General features: G+C 45.8%; 1 protein-coding gene across 1 annotated transcript in view; it reads left to right on the top strand.

The window, feature by feature from the left end:
- Positions 1-7,421, top strand: part of LOC137429373 (solute carrier family 35 member F4-like) — a 133,621-nt gene that overhangs the window by 82,656 nt on the left and 43,544 nt on the right. The gene's annotated exons all lie outside the window — the stretch shown is intronic.

Below are 7,421 nucleotides of genomic sequence, written 5' to 3'. Positions count from 1 at the left end.
AAGCTATCTCAACACTGATATACACCTCAACACGGATTTTGCGTAAGACGTACAACCCCCTTTGGGAGGAGGTCAAATGAGGTCGCTACAACCTCCATTGTATGTCCCTTAGTCCTCCTGTCAAGTTTGGTTGAGATTGGATAAGTAACGACTGAATGTATCATGGTCAGACAGACAGACACCAAAGTGTATATTTTAGTATGATGATGAGCTGTTATCAAAGGCAATTTTCTTACAAGCTTTTATTGATGTGGAATTACGCAGATAATTATTTCCATAGAGCTGGCAGATCAATGAGTGACTGTATGGTTTCCCTGTTTCTGTTGACCAGCCGCAGCATTCGATCAATTCTCAATTATTTCAGGTGGCAGGGATAAGAACAAACTGCCATTCGATAAATGGAAAGTTTTGCTTCATTTTCTCCTGTTATTTGAAGCTGCACAAGAGAACTGCTTTTTTATACCAAAAATGAATCCCCATTGTATTAATACGCCCTGATATAAAATGGTAGAATGTATATAAAATGGTAGCCATCTTGTTCCACATGGTGCAAAGATGGTGCAGAAAGAGTACACTTTGTGCTGATGATCCTTTGATGTCCCTCGCAAAAAGTAGGCAAGTTAATGCCGGCACCCTGAACAAATTATAAAATCCTGCACAAATCAGCTCCAGGTAAACAGGCCAGACTTTCCAGTTCGTGAAAGACTCGGTCCAAACTTCCAACCATGAGCGACCCCACAAGAAGGTGGCATTTCATACTTTTTTTTTGTTTGTTTTTTGTATACAAGATCGAGGCTCGTGAAAGAGCTAACATTAATCACACAAAAAGTCAAACCAACACATAAAACACAAAATAAGGGGAGCGGTAGACAAGATGGGGAGAGAGGGGGAAGGACACAAACACAACATTTGAGAGCAGGGACATCGAGAGAACTGTGGGAGGGAGAGGGCTTGGGGGGAGGTGGGAGAGGTATAAAATATATGGACACTGCAAGGACTTCCAGGAAAGAAGTTGGAATTTCAAAAACGTGTATCGGGGGTTGTTATGTATTGCATGGGATTAAACCGGAAGGTGGATATAAAAGAGGCGGGGCATACGGCTCGGCAGAGGAAACTGGGCCTACACTGGGGGCTTGTGGTTTTCCCGGCTGCGCAATAAACGACCGATGGTGCACTCAAACTGTCTTCCCAGCCTGAAACATTACATGGCGCCGAGGATCGGATTCTGGTGAGCGCATGCAAAGCAAGCTGAGCTATTGCAGTTAGCTGTTGGCCTACCAACTCGTTATTTCACAGCATATGCTACTTGAGCACCATGTCCTACGGACGGATTGACGAGTTCAACCCGCGCGAAGGAAGCTGGGAGGCGTACATTGAGCGTCTACAGTATTACTACCAAGCCAACAGCATCGAGGATGATGCCAGGAAGAAAGCAATCCTGATGTCGGTATGCGGCAGCGAGACGTTTACGAGAGAGAGAGAGAGTGAGAGGAGACGTCCCTCTCGCATTGCAAGAAAAAGTTGACGCAGAATTAGCCAGACTGGAAAAGTTAGGTATCATTGAGTCAGTTCAGTACTCAAATTGGGCTGCTCCAGTTGTTCCTGTTGTAAAGGCAGACAGATCGATACGCCTTTGCGGGGATTACAAAATGTCGATCAACAAATGTTCCACCTTGGACAAATATCCCATACCAAGGATCGATGACTTATACGCAAAACTGAGCGGAGGACAGTCCTTCACCAAGCTCAACATGAGATCGGCCTACCTACAAGTCGTTCTGGATGAGGATTCCAAAGAATATTTCACCATCAACACGCATCGGGGGCTCTACAGATACAACCGCTTGAGTTTTGGTGTCAAATCGGCACCAGGAATCTACCAACGTTGTATGGATAGCCTGTTCGCTGCTGAACCACACGTTGTTTACCAAGACGACATCCTAGTCACTGGCTGCTCAGAGCTTCATCATCTGGACAACCTCGAACGTGTTCTACGTATTATTTCCGACTCTGGACTACGCCTGCGGAGAGACAAGTGCGAGTTCATGGTTCCGTCGGTGACCTATTTGGGCCATCGTATCGACGCCGAAGGCTTAAATCCCACAGAAGAGAAGATCAGAGCAATCAAAGACGCCCCTGCTCCGACCAACATCACTGAACTCAAGGCTTACATTGGCATGCCGCAGTACTACAGCAGGTATATCCCAAACATTGCTACCATGCTTGGCCCACTGTATTGCCTGTTAAAAAAAGGCATCAGCTGGAAATGGGACATTCCGGAGTCAGCAGCCTTCCAGAAGTCAAAAGACATGCTGCGGTCTTCAAATGTGCTAGTTCACTACAACCCAGACAAAGACATGGTCCTGTCGTGTGATGTGAGTCAGTACGGGGTTGGTGCTGTTCTGTCACACATCATGCCAGATCGCACAGACAGACCAATAGCATTCGCATCTCGTACACTGTCTCCTGCTGAGAAGAACTACAGTCAGCTGGGCAAAGAAGGACTCGGCATTGTATTCGGAGTTAAGAAATTTCACCAGTATGTTTTCGGTCGGCATTTCACGATTTACACGGACCACAAGCCACTGATTAGTTTGTTTGGTCCATCAAAGGCTACCTCAGAGGTCTTACCGCCTCGGATCATACGCTGGTCACTTTCACTCTCGGCTTATGATTATGATATTACGTACAGACCTGGCTCCACAATTTCAAATGTAGATGCCATGAGTCGCCTACCACTTCAGGACATAGTGTTTGACCGCCCTGTACCTGGCAGCGTGATATCTCTGATGGACTTTTTGAATGACAACCCAATTGATGCCAACCAGATACAGACGTATCAGGCGTGACCCACTTCTTTCCAAGGTCATTCGTGCTACTGGGCATGGGTGGGGCCTTCTACGCGATGCTGACCCTGAATTGAATTCTTACAAGGTCAGGCAAAATGAACTAAGTGTCGAGAACGGCTGCTTGCTGTGGGGATGCCGAGTGGTCATTCCCCCAAACTTGCGCACAAAGATTTTGGACCAGCTTCACGATTGTCACCCAGGCATTGTAAGAATGAAATCGCTGGCAAGGAACTATGTCTGGTGGCCTCATCTCGACTCTGACATCGAACAGTGTGTGAAACATTGTTATCCATGCCAAAGCAGTCGAAACGCCCCTGCTAAGGCACCATTACACCCCTGGGAATGGCCCACTGAACCATGGCAGACGATTCAGCTTGACTATGCTGGACCCATCGAAGGCCGTATGATCCTTGTTGTTACGGACACTCACACTAAATGGATCGACACCTATGTAACACATACAGCAACCTCGCACGCTGCCATAGAGAGGCTGTGCCAGTGCTTTGCCACTCATGGTTTGCCACGCTTGATAGTCACGGACAATGGGACCTGTTTCTCAAGTTCTGAATTCACTGAATTCACCTGCCTGAATGGTATAATTCACAAGTTTGTGAGCCCACACCATCAAGCTTCAAATGGACTATCTGAAAGCTCTGTGAGTTTCGTCAAGTCTGGTCTAAGTAAGATACCCGGCGGAAGCCTTCAGACCAGACTATCACGTGTGCTTTTCGCTCACCACATCACTCCCCACACAACGACAGGGGTGACACCGGCTGAGCTGCTGATGAAACGACGTTTGCGTACACGACTGGATTGTCTAAGACCAGATGTGGTGTCGGTTGTGTATCAAAATCAGTGGAAACAGAGACTTCACCATGACAAACATGCTGCACAGCGCTCTATAAAGGTCGGGGACCCGGTGTTTGCGAGAAACTTTGGTCACGGAATGGTTTGGTTACCAGGGCGGGTTCACAAAAATGAGGGACCATTGTCCTACGTTATCAAATAAATGGACAATCGAGTCGTCCGGAGGCACCTTGATCATGTCCGGTATCGGTCCTGTGATCCTGTCATTTTCACAAAGGATATCTCGCCACTTCCTGAACCTGTGAACAGCGACATTGTTGCCGCAGATAGTACTGCACCACTCCCTGAGGCTGAACCCCATAACGCTGTTGCAGCACCACCAGTGGGCCCGTGTGACGTCTTTGCACCACTCCCTGAGGCTGAACCCCATAACGCTGTTGCAGCACCACCAGTGGAGCCGTGTGGTGGCTTGCACCCCGACGATCATCCAGAGTTCGAAAGGCGCCTACTCGCCTTGACTTGTAGCTAATATTCTTGTATGCATTTTGCATTCGATTTTCAATTTCAATTCAATTTTCGCATTCAATTTTGCATTTGCAATTTCGCAATATTGTATGTCTGTATTTTTGTATGCATTGGTATGCTTTTCACTGTTATTTTCACATTGGTATTTTCACTGTTAATGGGAGGGGGGGCGGGCGGGGGGAGATGTTATGTATTGCATGGGATTAAACCGGAAGGTGGATATAAAAGAGGCGGGGCATACGGCTTGGCAGAGGAAGCTGGGCCTACACTGGGGGCTTGTGGTTTTCCCGGCTGCGCAATAAACGACCGATGGTGCACTCAAACTGTCTTCCCAGCCTGATACATTACAGGGGGGAATTAGCGGGGGTAGAAAAGATCAAGGTTTTGGATGGGTGAAGATAAGAGATGGTCGTGAACAGGTGTTTTAAAGACCTGGATGGAGGAGTGGGATTGAAGGGAGTGGGGGAGTTTGTTCCAGAGGCGGGAGAAAAGAGGAATGAAGGAGTGAAGGTGAGCAGAGAGCCTAGATTTTGGCAGTTTAACCATAAGAGGGTTGCTGGCAGATATTGTGCGACCTGATGGAATATTTGGGGGACAGAGCACAGAGAGAGCTGGGGGAGCAAGGCCGGAGAGGAGTCGGTAGAAGACGGAAAGACCACCAACCTGCCTGTGGTGAGTGAGTGAAAGGCCCTCGGAGTTAGCTTCATCGCAGGTGACGTATTTAATGGGTACAAGTACCACTGGTACTTGTACCCATTAAATACGTAGAAGTGAGATATGAAGGTAGTCATCTGGCAATTATTTAGCCTTCCAATGTTAAATGACGACGAGTCCTCAGAGCTACTTCAAAACTCAAATTCTCAGGGTCTCATTTGGCCCGCTTGTTAAAATCCAGGGTGCACTTTTACCTTTGTACTTTTACTTTTTCTTTTCTTTCCGCCCCCCCCCCCCTTTTTTATTTAACCTTTTAAAAACTTTTAAAAAACTTTTTACCTTTTTATCCAGGGTGCACTTTTATACAATTTTGGAAGTGTTCGCCATACATGTATTGAGGCTCATGATAAAGCTGAGATAGCAAGAGTTGCACAGTCAACAAGGCAACTCCTGCTTGGTAAACCAAGTATAAGGCATGTGTGAGGATGGTTAGAATGCACAGAAAGAATACCCCGTAAATAGACGTTCAACTTGCCATAATGTGCCAGTTGGTTGTCATCCTAAAAGCCTGAAGCGAAGAACAGTACTCGGAGGAAACCTTAAAAATGTGTTATGCAAATAGTACATGATGGGGATTGACAGGAAGTGATGGCATACAGCAGCTTATTTTATGCCTTTTTAATTACACGAAGATGAAAAAGGGCATAAGCATCATTGATGTTACCAGACAAGAGTTTTTAACTGCCACTGGTAACATGTAACCCAGTGCTATCTGCCGCATGGTCGGGTTGTCAGCAACTAAACCAACACCCCTCACTGGCTTTATCAGTGGGGGGTCGGGGGGGGGGGGACTGTGACACCCTGCCAGAAACATAAAGAACACCTGAAAAAGGGCAGATGAGCTCCCGTCGGGAGGAGGCCATCCAGTAAGGAGATGGTATCTCCTAAAAAACACCCATCCGGTTTGGACCGGTTCAAGTCACACCAAATACTTTTAAAATGGTACGTGCTGCTTCATTGCTTGACCTTCAGCATTTGAAAGGATAGAGCACGGACAATCTCCTTAGGTTGGCATCCATGGGGAGGAGGAAATTCCTCCTGACGAAATGCCCCACTGAGTACGGTGAGGAAGGTGGCGCCATTGTTATGACGTCGCTGGTACCCAGAGTATCCCAGGAAGTGACGGAAGTGACGGCACTTTCTCCAAGCTTAGTGGCGGTGTCGTGTTTGTCTCGTCAGTATGTCAGTGTGTCCGTCAGCTACATTACGAGTCTTAGACAATATATAAAGGAAAATAAATGCCCATAGGTTACTAGAATAAAAAAGTTTGAAGCACCATAGTCAAAGGTGTGAAATTATTAACAAATGGGAAAAGGAGAGCAATATTTTTGTTTTCTCGTGCTGTCCGTTAAAGCTCTCACTGCCTCCCAATGATTGAATTGTTTGCTTCAAAGAGACAGCTCAGGGAATTGTGTTCCAGAATTCAAGCATTTCCTTTCCGCAAGTTAATCTCAAATCGTCTGTCATTTCTCCAGAAATGAACTCATTTGTTTGTTTCTTGGTTTTGGCCTCCCTACCTAGTCTCTGGAGCACTTTGCTCATAATAGCAAAGGCCCACAGTTCACTGAGTCTGTCTAAAGCGTTCTCGCAAAAGGGGAAAGACATCGAGGGAATCCTCTCCAGGCACTCACCCCCTTGAATATTTGTCATTCTTGACATCCTTCCATTCAGTTCCGCTGTGTGCCAGGGTGTTTGTTCAGCCGGTCTAACAGTGCGAACGCTCAGCGGGCGGGCAAGGGGAAATGTCAACCAAATGGAACTATGGCATCGCCATTGGGGATCCCTTTGCTATTGCCATCAATCACTTATGAACCGTAACAACTAAATAGTAATGTCCAATAATTTTTTTCCAATATCTGATGAAATTTTTGAAGTACTGTATATACAAAGTGCTTGAAGTATTTCTTCTGTCCTTCCATTAATTTTATTTTTGAAGGCCTCATAAGCCGCCACACCAGGTTGAGCCTGCCAAGTTGTAAATTACATTTAGCCGGGCAACCCATCTCATAAACTGCATGGTAACAATTATTTTTAAACTGCTGGCTGCTGTTATAGAATTTCATTATTTTTGGCGTAGCCATTTGTATTAATGAAACAACACAATCATTTATTTAATAGGCCCAGGCTCTTTCTTTAATGCTCATGGCAGTGCCTCAACTCAAGTTCCCACCTTTGACTCTAAGCAAAACTGTCCAGCCAAACATGTTGGTATATCTGTAGCGACGATGAACTGTGAACTCTTGGAGTCGTCTCAGTGGATGCTGTAACATTCTTGTAACTTATGAGTAATACAACAAAGTCCTGCCTATCACTTTGATGTGCTTCAGACGATGGGAGATTTGGAGCAAACTAAAGTTAGAAGAGTTGGAGGTAAATTGGTAGAAATCCTTAAACTCGAACTGTAAAGTAAGGTGGGGGCAATATACTCACCCCCTAAAAAAAAAACATCCTCCTCGTTCATTTGTTCAGTATTTTTTTTTTTTTTTTTTTTTTTTTTTTTTTTTTTGTATACAATATCGAGGCTCG

Source organism: Myxine glutinosa, chromosome 6, assembly GCF_964187855.1.
Source record: "Myxine glutinosa chromosome 6, kmMyxGlut1.1, whole genome shotgun sequence".
Classification (NCBI taxonomy): domain Eukaryota; kingdom Metazoa; phylum Chordata; class Myxini; order Myxiniformes; family Myxinidae; genus Myxine; species Myxine glutinosa.
This window is presented reverse-complemented; position numbering and strand designations above follow the sequence as displayed.